Consider the following 13,365-nt stretch of genomic DNA (forward strand, 5'->3'; position numbering starts at 1 on the left):
CCCAACGGCTTATGCTATGATCAAATATTCCTCATATCAAGCATACATATGATGTGTATACACATGAATCATGGAAGTGTACCAAGCATGTTATAAAGTAATGAACTATCTTTACACCGAAGATGGGCCTAGACGGCTTACACATAATCAGTATGGGCCTACCAATGGGCCCAAGGGAGGGTCATAATGCAGACATTTAACCAACATTATTACAATGTGGACGTCAAACCGACATTGCTCCCAAGGCATGGCCCGCCATAAAACATCATTACACAAACTAGGGGGAATCACAAATTGTAATGGACCCTAAGGACATCCCGTTGGGCCTCAACCCATGGGCCTTGGATACATCAAATGGGCCGCATCATATGGGCCTTATATAAATCAAGTGGGCCACATCAATGGGCCTTATATACATTGCAATGGCCCATAACCCCTGGGCCTTAAAATACATCACAATGGGCCTCATAACATAGGCCTTACATTCACATCGAGGTGGGCCTCAACAACAGCCTTATAAATGTCAAGGTGGGCCTTAATGGATGGGCCATAACTACATTAAGATAGGCCTCAATTATGGGCCTTATATATATATCAAAGTGGGCCTCAACAACGGGCCCCAAATACATCAATATAATATATATATATATATATAAATGATTCATCTCAAAAGATCAACTGGACCGCACTCCAAATAAACAGTGGTAACAATGATTTTCGCCATTACAATTACCAAGGCCCACCATAACATATATTTCCCATCCAACCTGTTCATAAATTAACATAGTGATATATGAAGTGGAAACAAATAACAGCTTTATAGGAAACTTGGCCCTTAGAAATTTTGAATGGTGGACATCCTTGTCCACTACCTTAGATGGTGGGGTGCACTTGAACTATTGTTCTGACTCATTCTTTAGCTCATGCCATAAATTGAGCTTTCAAGATGGATGAACGGTTTGGATGCAGCACATGCATCATGGAGGGGGTCCATTAACCGTCCAACAGCCCAGCCACATGGCTGGACGGCAGTGACAAAACCATACTTTTTTTTGGGTTCCACCGTCCACGGTCAGTGGACGGTGTGAATGAAACACATACATCACTGTGGGTCCCACGTGGGGCCCACCATAATGCTTATTTGCAATCCAACCCATTGGTAAGGTCACACGGACCTAGATGAAAAGGAAAAACAAATTTCATCTTGATCTAAAGCTTCTGTGAACCCAAAAAGTGTTTCAATGACAGCCGCTCAATCGCCACAGTTTCTTCTGACGTGGGCCACCTGAGCCATATATATGGTTGAATTTTGGAGGAGGGCCCACTACACTAAGGGCCCGTCAAATGCATGGGGTGGATGATCATCACACCTCATGTGGGGCCCACGGCAGGGATCCACGTCCCTGCCCGTTCACGTCCAGCGCAGGACACCTGCGCGTTTGTCCTCAGGGAGGTCAGAGCAACAGGTGCTGCTGCTGATGCTCTTTCCTATTTTTTTCTAAAAACATGAAATACTGAGGTTTTTCCCATGTGGGGCCGGCATCAGGTGGATCCGACCCTACCATTGGTCATTGGGGCTCGAGACAAGTCAAACGAGCCCAATATTGAGCATATTTTAGAGTACAAAAATATTAGAGTGGATTTCAACAGTACAACCATTATCTTCTATGCTATGGCCCACCAAATGATCGGATTAGCTTCATTTTTCGGCTCAACGCCTAAAAGGAGCTAAGGAAAGGGATGGACAGCTTGGATTAAAAACATACATCAGGGTGGGGCCTACATGGACAGCCCTTCTCAAAAATTAATTTTTTTTGTCTTGCTGCCGTCAGTACACCCATTGTTAGCTCACACTTCACTTGTTGGCAACGTCCATATTTAAGGTGGGTCCCACCCACATACATGCTACCAGGGTGGGCCACCAAATGGTTGGATGGTGTGCATGAGACCCACATCAAGGTGAGGTCCCTTTGATGAACGGTTTGGACATCTCACAACTTATTAAGTGGGCCACAAAATAAGGAAGGAGAGAAAGGGAGAGAAAGAGAGAGATCGAGTGATGGAGGGACCCCGCCACTATGGGCCCTTCCTTATATGATTTGAAACATACATCAAGTGGGTCCCAATACATGTGGGCCCACCAAATTAAAAAAATCAAAGGTGAAGATTCCTTCTCCACCAAAATGGAAGGTTTAGATGACCTCTTTCAAAATTAGAAAGTAAACATCATGATGGGGTCCATGGAGAATGGCCCCATCATGGAGTGATCATGATAATCAAGGTGGGCCATCGGCCACATCTTAGGGTCTAAAGTGAGATATATACCTTTGATCAGAAGGCCTCACTTAGCCCATCATAAAAACATGGAAACTAGTCTATAGAAGCACCCACTGTTCGATCTTCTTGGTCCGTTGGAAAGCCAACCTCCTTGTGTCTCACTTTGATGGTGGAAGATGGGGTTTGAATGGCTAGGATGATGGGTTTTGGAATGGAAGTGGGCCACACACACTCACTTTCTCACCTTAGAAAAGCTTGGACATCCACATTTTTCTCTCTTAGTGTTGCTTGGAAAATGTGAAGAGAAAGAGAGAGAGAGAGAGAGAGAGAGAGAGAGGGTTGCAAGGAGAGGTGATGGTTGATGGAGTGATGGGTGAGGTGATGGTGTACTTGACATGTATGGGTGTGTAAGAGAGAGGGTGAGAGAGAGTTGACTTGGTGGTTACTTGACTTGTGGAGAAAGAAAGCATGGGTGCTTTGTACTTGACATGAGATGATTGATTGATGGATTGATTGATTGATTGATGGGACATGTTGTAGAGATTCTCTTGGGATTACAAACATGTGGTGTTTTTCTTCGAAATAAATGCCGGCTCACATCTCTTAGCTAGGGTATCGGATTAGTACGTGAGACGCGGCGACGGTGCGGTCGTGATGGTACAAGTCTCGGATTAAGCCGACTTAAATCTATGGGATATGACTTAGGGTCGTGCGCAAACGTCGATTACAGGTCGCGGATTGCCAGAATTTGACGAGAAGGATCGCGGGAGTTGATGGAACAGTACGGACTAGGATACGGGTCTTATATGATCCAACCACTAAATTGCTAGGAATCAAAGAACAAAGTAAGATTCACCTGGCGTGGCTCACCTGAGATTTGCATGTGTCTAATCTTGTGCTAAAGGTGCTAATAGGACCCATAGAACCCGGTGAGTGGATAGGATTTCACTAGACAGCATGGTGGATCCCAACTTATGTTATGTGCACACACATCACAAGCTCACCAGAAAAAGCACCGGATGAAAAAAATCGGGTCAAACTGATTTGACCCAAGCCTGAAGGAGATATTCTATTTCTCGCTTTCCAATTTCCCTAGCAAATGGATAACCGTCCGTAGTGTTGATCATGGCCCACAAACAAGGGCCCACTTCCATCATCTGAACCGTCCATCGTGTCCACGATGCAAATCTGATCACACCCCATCCGGTTTTGCACGTCTTGACTCGTGTGCATATGCATGACCTCCCACACGAACAAGTGTTGCGTTCGGCGCGTTTCTGAAAGCGAAAACCGTTTCAGCTGCCTCGCTGACAATCCGTTCCCACGACGATCCAGGCCGTTCATCGTGAGTTAATCCAAATCATTCTTCCATAGAGTGAGCTATCTTAGGGTTTCCGTCACAAAAAGGAGAAACGATGGAAAGAATCTCCGCTATTCATTTACTAGCACAATCTCAGCCCTTGGTTTGCTTTTAAAATCCCATCCAAATCAATCCAGATTGTCTGAAATGAGATATTTTACCTATGGGAATCCCAAAACCCTAGCTCCCAGGAGAGAAACCGCAGCTGTGACAGTTCTTCCCATCTTTTCTGAAATCGAGCCGTTTTCTTCCAAGCTCGAACCCACCGTTCAAACGGTGTCCAAGCTTCGTTTCTTCTGTCCTCTAAACTTCTAAGGCCCCTACGGACCGACTGAAAGGATCAGATTGGCGGATGAGATGGTGATGGTGAAAACACCATTAACGACTGCCTTCTTCCCCGCCAATCTTCTTCATCGGTTCAAGCGTTTTAAGCCGCGTTGTGAAGTCTGAGTCCAACACCTTTGTAGTTCTTGTAGTAGAATGAAAGGAAGAAGAGGAGTAGAAGAAGAAGGAAATCAGGAAGAGAGAAGAAGGAGAAGACAAGAAGAAAAGAAGAGAGAAAGAGAGAGAGTGAGGACTGCTTGTAGTCTTGTCGCACCGTGTAACTCGGTCCAGTTCGAGTCACCATGAGGCGGGTCAAGTTTCATTGAATCCTACTGAGTCCGAATGTTGGACGTAAAGGAAGAAGAAAGAAGAAGATGGAAGGAGAGATGGGTGTTGGGTTGCGGTCGGGCCTAACTCAGTGGAACTGAGTCAAATGTACTCAACTCATCGAGTCTGACTCAGCTGAGCTTCATCTTAAATCGAGTTTGGTTTGGGTTTGGGGTTGATGGACGCCCCATGAATGAAGGAAAGAAGAAGAGAAAGGAAAAAGAGGAAAAAGAGAGAAGAGAGAGTTGCCGAGTTGTGCTGACTCGTTGTGTCTAGTTGAGTCTAACTGAGTCGGCCTGATCGAGTCAGCCTTGGTTAAGCTTGGGGTAGATTCTGAGTTGGGTGACTTTCAACAAGGAGTTTAGAAAAAAAAAAGTAGAAGAAGAAGAAGAAGAAGAGAGAAAGAGAAAGAAAAGACAAATAGGGAAGAAAGAAGAAAGAGGGAAAAATGGGGAGCACTACCAAGTTGACTCGACTGAAACTGTCGAGTCAAGCTAGGTTGAATCAAATCAGGTTGGGCACCCATTGTTGGATGAAAGGGCCAAGCTATATGTCCTAGAGGGGGGGTGAATAGGACAATGCCAAATAAAAACTTATAACAGCGGAATAATAAAGAAAATGATAGCCAAAGTAAATTATAATGCAGTAAATTAAAATGACCTCAAAATTCAGATCTTGAGAGTTTGATACAAACGTTGTTCTAAGGACAACCTTACACCAAAAACAGAGTTTATGGTAGGACAACCTTATTTCTAGAAAGGTCTTTGTATCAAGTCTCAAATCGAAGAGGAATATAAAAAGAAATACAAACTGAATTGAAATAACTCGTAATTAAAAATGTATTGTTCTAGGGACAGCCATACACCATAAAAATGGCAGGGCAACCTTGCTGGAACAACTTTCAAAATGAAATTGAAAATCAAGCTTATAAAGGAATAGCAGAAAGTAAATTCTAAGCTATTACAACATTCTCACAAAGCTTGAAATAATTACAACATTCACCACCATACATACATCCCACAAAAGGAATAAAAAAAATAGAAGAATAAAATAATCAACCACAACACAAGGGATTATAGTGGTTCGCCTGTGTGTTCACCAACTGTTATCCAATAGCCACACAAAAAGCTACTCCACTCCTAATATCCTCACACAGGGGATATTAGCGTTCACTAAAGATAGGTTTTCCCAGGTTCACCCAAAACCCTTATAATTGTGTCTTTGTATGTGGGCTTACACAATTAAAAAAACCCCACTTCTGAGTTTTCCTGGCTTTCCTCAGATAACCAATATAACAAGATTTTTCTGGCAAATCTAAGAAACCAAAATAATAGAAAGGAATTTACAATATGTAAAATACCTGAATATCTTCTTCGTTGTAGCAGCCCGGTAGAACCAAATCAAAGTAGATGATTGAATGTCCAAGTTCAATGTCCAGTACTTGATTACAATGGTTCTAGTTTTAATAGATTTTAAATTAAACCAAATAGGGCTTGCCTTAATTGATTTTGATTCCAAAGAAAGGGAATAATAATTCCTCTTTTCAAATCAGATTGGAATAGTAGAAACAAAATCAATTAAAATAAAGCTAAGGAAAGAAGATATTAAATAAGCACACTTAGCTTAGATGGAGCACAGAATTATCTCTCAGAAGTTCGACGAGGATTGGCTTGAATACTATAATTAAATCGATGATTTCTTCTGAGATTCGTGCACTATTTATAGGTGAGAAGATCGGGTCTTCGACTGGTCTAGAGTGCTCTACGACTAGTCGAAGCTCTAACAGATATTTGAAAAATCCGGCGGGATATGTTCAGACCGTTCTACGACTGGTCGTAGCTCTCCTATGACTGGTCGTAGGTTTGCTTCGACTGGTCGTAGGTCCTGAATATCTTCGCTGGACTTCGAATTGTAGATTCTACGACTGGTCGAAGATGCAGAAACATTGTTCCTACGACTGGTCGAACAGATTCCAGGACTAGTCGAAGGCTAACAGATTTTATCCGGAATTTGTAACAAACTTACGACTGGTCGAGGAATTTCTTAGACTGGTCGAAGCAAGTCTAGGACTAGTCGAAGAAGGCCTAGGACTAGTCGAAGAACAGACCAATCACATGTAAAATAAACATACGACTTATGTATCCGAAATGACCTACTTCTAAGGTCATCCTATGGTCAAACAAACCTCAATCATGAAGTATGGACATTGAAACAAGAGACCATGAAGAATGAGCCTTGAAGTCTTGATGTAGATTAAACCTTGAAGTAGCTCAATCTTGAAAGTGACTTGAGTTTCAGCTTGAGTCTTGAGTTCAGCTTGACTTTCAACTTGAGTCTTGAGATCAGCTTAAGTTTCAGCTTGAGTCTTGTTTTGTGAGCAGTTCTTGCATTCAAGAGTCTTGTCTTGAGATCAGCTTTTTCAATCAAGATCTTGAGTCTTGTACTTGAGAGCTTTGCTTGTTTATGTATGTTGATCCTTGAGAGAGCTTCACTTATGCAAGTTATGTATAACAGAGTATAATAGTGATTTTGGCACTACAAATTTGACAACACACAGGGATAGAAACTATAGCACTTACATTGGACATTACATCCAGAAGAAAAAGAGAGAAATAGAGAAAGAAAAAGGGAGAAGGAAGAAGAAGAAGAAAGAAGAGAAAGGAAGGAAGAGAGTTATGACTTTGTTATTTTATTTAGGATAACATTTCTTATAATTATTATTATTATAAATTCTGGTTATTGTTATTATCATTATAATTGTCACTTATCATAAATTCTTATTGAATTATTATTTTTATCCTTAATATTAATATTTTTTAATTAGATTATTATAATAATATTAAATATTATTGGTAATATAATTGTAAATTCCTGAATCATTATTACCATTGAACTATATTTTGATGTTGCATAAACAAAATTTCAAATCCTCAAATTCTAAATGGTAAATCAAAGCCCTAAGTCCATTGGTCGAAATACCTAGCTTTTAACCCTAACCGTATAAATTGAGTGATGTTGTGATCTAACTTACTAATTGTGTTAATCATGTTAGATGTCGATCTTAAAGTGAGAACATTCAACTCTATCAATGTTAAGAGATAATTCAACTATAAGGTGAGGATTGCCTTTAAGCTTTTATACATCATGACAATTATCTTAGTTCAGTTATTTCATTATTTGCTTGATTTAATCTTTAGTAAATATGACGATGAATGTTAGTTTCTATTTGAGTGAATTCTTCCTAAATGATTAATCATTGGATTTACATTCAAGTGTTTGAACATGTTATAGATCGCAAATTCTCTATCTGGTTTAAATGAAACATTTCATATAAATGAGTGTCATTGATATTTTACGTGGCTTGTTTGACCACTTGTGTTTACTTTATAGTCCCTTCAGAGGTCCTTGAACTAGTGGCCATTCTATTTAATAAATTAAATAAAAGTTTATTGTGGACTTACCTTCGAAGGAATTGTTGTGCCCTTGTGGCTTTTGGGTTCGATCCCTTTCACTGTATCTTAGAATGGACTATTTACCCTATGTGGCTTTGATTGGCTAGTTGCACTATGTGGCTTTAATTGTATGTTCGCCCTTTTTGGCTTGATGTAATATTTGGCCTATGTGGCTTTAATGAACCACCTTTATGTAATCTTGTAATGGTAAGTTCCACTTGTAGAACTATACTTGGCCACTAGTTGAGTAGGTTACCTTTAAACATCCTATTTTTTAGCTTCATGAGATAGGAATGATGGAATGAGACACTATGCCTGAGCTGTCGGCCTATACTGGGTGACAAATCCCCCATAGTGACCTTTGAACTTCCTTAAAATGATTGTTTAAAATTGGAATAATAATGGTTGGGCTAATCATGCATTTTCATGACATGCAGACTTTACCGAGTGGTCGATGTAAGACATGAAAATTTTCTTGGATCATTATGGGCTGTACCATAGAGTATTTTACTGGGTGATCCTAAATTGTTATTATGTGCGCTCGAACCACTATGGGTGTCCTTGTTGCATGGACTTTTCCAAGTGCCTAATCCTCCTTAGGGCGTACGTTTGAATACTTTTTCGAGAAGAATGGTTCACCTTGGGTGTCCTCATTGCATGGTCTTTTACGGGAGGCTAGTTCTCCTTAGGGTGTACCTTTGAGTACTTTTCCTGGTGGCTAGTTCTCCTTAGGTGACCTTTTGGACAGCTGGATGTGCATCCCCAGGTCTGTGAGCATATGCATGCATCCATGCATTTAAACAAGATTATCCTTGTGAAATTTATTTAATGAATATGTATCTGATGAACCTTATCTGATTTATATGATAATTATTGTGTAATATTTGTTATATATTGTCTTTGATAATTATGCTTAATTATCTTGATGATATGATAAATCTTGGAGGTTATACCTCACTGGAATAGCCATTGATGCTATCAAACCGTATTCAGTATGCAGGATACATGGATGATGTAGGAGTTGACCCTGGTGTGTCGCATGGAGAGATCGATGGCTATGTGGCTCTACTTTTTAGACTACTTTTATTATTTTGTTGTTCAATCTTTAGTTATGAAACATTAGATTGTATAAGTTTTCAGGTAACCACTTAAAATCTTAGTTATGCATATTTGGACTCCCTCTTATACTTGATTTAATTATATTCCACTAGTTTATTAACTCTGTAAAAGGAAAAAAAATGTACGTGAAATTTGAGTCACAGTTAAAGGTTAACACTCGGGTTTTTGAAAAATGAGTAGTGTACTCACATTTTGAGAACCGGGATGTTACATTAAGGTGGGAAAGATGGTCAGCCACTACGTTCTCTACTCCCTTTTTTATCTGTTATTTCCAAATCAAATTCTTGGAGTAGGAGGATACATCTTATCAGGCGGGGCTTAGCATCATTCTCAGAAAGAAGATACTTGAATGCCACATGATCTATGTAAATGATGATCTTAGATCCGATCAAGTAGGACCTTAATTTATCTAAAGTGAACACTACAGGTAAGAGTTTCTTTTCCGTAGTAGAGTAGTTCACTTGGGTAGGATTTAGAGTTATACTTGCGTAATGAATAACATATGTCTTCTTTTCTTTTCTCTGGTAGTCAAACGCGTCGCACATAAGTTCAAAAGGAAGGCTCTAGTCGAGTGGTTGCATGATAGGTGCAGTGGTTAACATGCCCTTGAGCTTAGTAAAAGCTTCCTAGCATTGCTTAGTCCACTCACATAGTGCATCCTTTTAAAGTAGATTACATAGAGGACAAGAGAGGTGACTAAAGTCCTTTATGAATCTTCTGTAAAACCTGACATGTCCTAGGAAGGATCGCATGTCTCGTATGTTCTTGGGTGGAGGTAGGTTAGAGAGAAGATCAATTTTAGCCTTATCTATCTATCTTCATTCCCTTAGATGAGATGATGTGTCCAAGGATAATTCCCTTACGAACCATGAAGTGACACTTTTCCCAATTCAATACCAAGTTCTTTTCCTTGCATCGCTTCAGCACACATTTAAGATTCTCCAAACAATCGTTGAAGGATGGATCAAAGACACAAAAGTCGTCTATGAAGACCTCTAAATATTGCCCCAGCATGTTAGAAAAAATACTCATCATGCATCACTGAAAAGTGGCTAGGGCATTACACAGTCTGAATGACATCCTTCGTTAAGCAAAGGTGCTAAAGAGACATGTGAATGTGGTCTTTTCTTGATCTTCATGGGCTATCTCTATCTAGTTGTAGCCCGAATACCCATCAAGGAAACAATAGTACGAGTCGCCAGCTAGCCTTTCCAAGATTTGATCAATGAAGGGCAAAGGGAAGTGGTCCTTCCTCGTGACGGTATTTAATTTCTTGTAGTCAATGCACATTCTCCAACCAGTGGTAACTCTAGTTGGCACGAGTTCATTGTTGGCATTGGCTATGATGGTGATTCCGGAGTTCTTAGGAACCACCTGAGTTGGACTCACCCATTGACTATCGGATATCGGGCATTTGATACCCACATCTAATAGTTTAAGTACCTTGGCTTTAACCACTTCCTTCATGTTTGAATTTAATCTACGTTGTGGTTACCAAGAGGTCTTCGCATTATCCTCTAGATAAATGTGGTGAGTACAAATTAATAGGTCAATTCTCTTGAGGTCCGCAATTGACCATCCAAGGGCTCCTTTGTACTCAATGAGAGTAGAGATGAGCATACTCTCCTGTTCTTGCTCAAGGTGGGAAGAAATCACCACCAGGTATCTCTCATCTTGACTTAAATAAGCATATTTTAAATCAGAGGGCAAAAGTTTTAGGTTAAGCTTGGGTGCCTTGAGGTTAGACGGTAGAGGCACTACATCAGTTTAGGGCAATTCTTTGAATTGTGGCCTCCACTGGTTAACTTCAAGTACCGGCATGGTATCCAGCATGGTCCCCATCTCCCTAATCATGTCATCATCAAAATCATGGGAGTGGGCCAGACACGTCTCTAGAGGGTCAGATGATAAGGTCAGAAGTGCTCTATCTTACACGAAAGAATCAATCATGTTAATGCCATGAAAATCATCATCACCTCTAACTGTTTGCCCTTGAAAATGATATTAAACTCCAATGCCATATTTTTAAATGACAGACTCATGACTCCATTCCTATAATTAATGATTACATTTGATGTGGCAAGGAATGGGCGACCAAGAATGATTGAAATTTGAGTGTTTATGTCATTGATGGGTTAAGTATCCAGGACAATAAAATCTACCGGGTAGTAGAATTTGTCAACCTAGACCAATACATCCTCTATTATCCCTCTCGGTACATGAATTAAGTGATTAGCAAGTTGTAACGTGGTTCGGGTGGGTTTCAAATCACTCAAACCTAGCTGTTCGTAGATCAAGCAAGGAATCAGATTTACGTTCGCTCTTAAGTCAAGAAGTGCGTGCTCAATGCGGTAATTCCCAATTGCACAAGCAATGGTTGGGCTACCAGGATCTTTTTATTTTTGTGGCGTATCTTGCTTTAGGATGACACTCACTTTTTCTGTTAAAAAGATTTTCTTTTGAATATTTTGTCATCTTTTGGTTGTACATAAGTCTTTTAGAAATTTGGCATATGAAGGTATTTGTTTAACCGCATCTAGTAGAGGAATATTGACCTACACTTGCTTAAGCACCTCTAGAATGTCTTGAGAGTTAGAGAGAGATTTTGGTACAATCAACCGTTAGGGGAATGGTGCAATCGGTTTGCTTTGGACTTGTGGAGTATTGTTAGGTCTATCAATTTTATCTACTGGGTCCTTAGACTTTTTAGCCCTTACCGAAATAGATTTGTCAATTATCTTCCCACTCATAAGAGTGGTGATAGACTTAACTTGCTCTATTTGATTTGAAGAGCTTGGATTACTTATTTTGTATTACGGTTTAGGATTGGGGAAAGGTTGGGCTGGAAGAATCCTTTTTTCCACAATTGAATTTTTTGTCTCATGCCCTTGTATGGCCTTTGAAAGTTCTTGAAGGGTTTACAATATACTCTGATTGAGAAGCTCTTGATTTTGAATATGTTTCAAAACCGGACCCTCTTGAGGTTTCCCTTGATTCAAGAATTGGTTAGGGATTCCTTGAGGAGCAACAGTTTGTCCATTCCTCCAACTAAAGTTTGAACGATTTCTCCAACTAGGAATGTATGTATTAGAGATGGGTCCACTGAAAGGTCTTTGGTAGTTCTTTATAGCATTCGATTACTTGTTCAATGCCTCTTGAAAAGCAAGTATCATTGGGCAATTTTCAGTTGTATGTATATTGCATGCATAGATATCGCAAACAACTTCCTTAGCCTTACCCTTCTTAAGTTCCATAGCCTCAACTTTCCTTGAGAGACTAGCCACTTTAGCATTTATATCATCATCTTCTTTCAACAAGTGTATCCCACCTCTCTCCCTTACTTGAGTAAGCTTAAATGTGGTGATAGGTTTTGTGGTGATGTCCCATGATTGTGCGGTTTCAGTGAGTTTGTCAAAGTAATCCCACATCATCGACATTCTTGTTCATGAATTTCTCATTGCACATCGTCTCAACATATTGCCGCATATAAGATGTTAGTCCATTGTGAAAGAAATTTGTTATGTGCCACGTTTCAAACCCGTGTTGTGGGTATGAACTGACGAGATCCTGGAACGACTCCCAACATTGGAAGAATGTTTCATCTTCCTTTTGGGCAAAGTTCATGATCGACTTCCTGATGGTGTTCGTCTTATGGTATGGAAAGAATTTTTTTATGAACTCCATCATGTCATTCCATGTGCCAATAGATCGCGGACGAAGTGAGTGTAACTATGTCTTAGCTTTCTCTTTCAAGGAGAAAGGAAAGAGTTTCAGCCTGACCGTGTCCTCAGACACGTTAGGAAAGGTATAAAGTGGCTATAACCTCATCAAACTCTTACAAGTGCATGTATGAACTTTCAAATTCAAGTCCAAGGAACTTTGGAAGGAGTTGGATCACTCCAGGCTTAATATCCATATTTCCTATGTTTCCTGAAAAAATCATGCATGAGGGTGTACTCACCCCCACTGGTTGTAGATAATCGTGTATAGTACGAGGCGGGGGTGCTTAATGCACCTCATTCTCATCCTGGACCTCCTCAACCCTATGTTGAGATTATCTTCCTAGTTGATTGAACAATTGATTGACCAGTTGATTTACAGCCATAACCTTAATTAACTCTAAGGATCTCGAGTGGTGTCTAATCCTGTGATGGATAGATAACCCCTCAACTAATCCTCCTTCACTCAAAAAGACGTTAAGTGTTGTCATGAACCCACTTGGGCATGAAACACTCTCAGCCCTCAATTTCATATTGCAGCCTAAACCTAAAAGAAAGAAGGGAAATATAAATCTAGAAATAGAAAGAGAGAGGGAATTAGAAAGAAGTTACCAAATTAGAAGTTCCTAAATTAAGATCCTGAACAAAATAAAATAAGTCAGTTTTTAAAACAAAAATTCTGAAATTAGAAAGTTTCTAAAAACGAAAATAGAAAGATGAGTTAGTTTCTAAAAATAATAATAATAAAGCAACCCAGTTTCTAAAAACAGAAAATAGAAAGTTTCTA

The sequence above is a fragment of the Magnolia sinica genome, chromosome 6 (genome assembly GCF_029962835.1).
Source record: "Magnolia sinica isolate HGM2019 chromosome 6, MsV1, whole genome shotgun sequence".
NCBI classification, from domain to species: domain Eukaryota; kingdom Viridiplantae; phylum Streptophyta; class Magnoliopsida; order Magnoliales; family Magnoliaceae; genus Magnolia; species Magnolia sinica.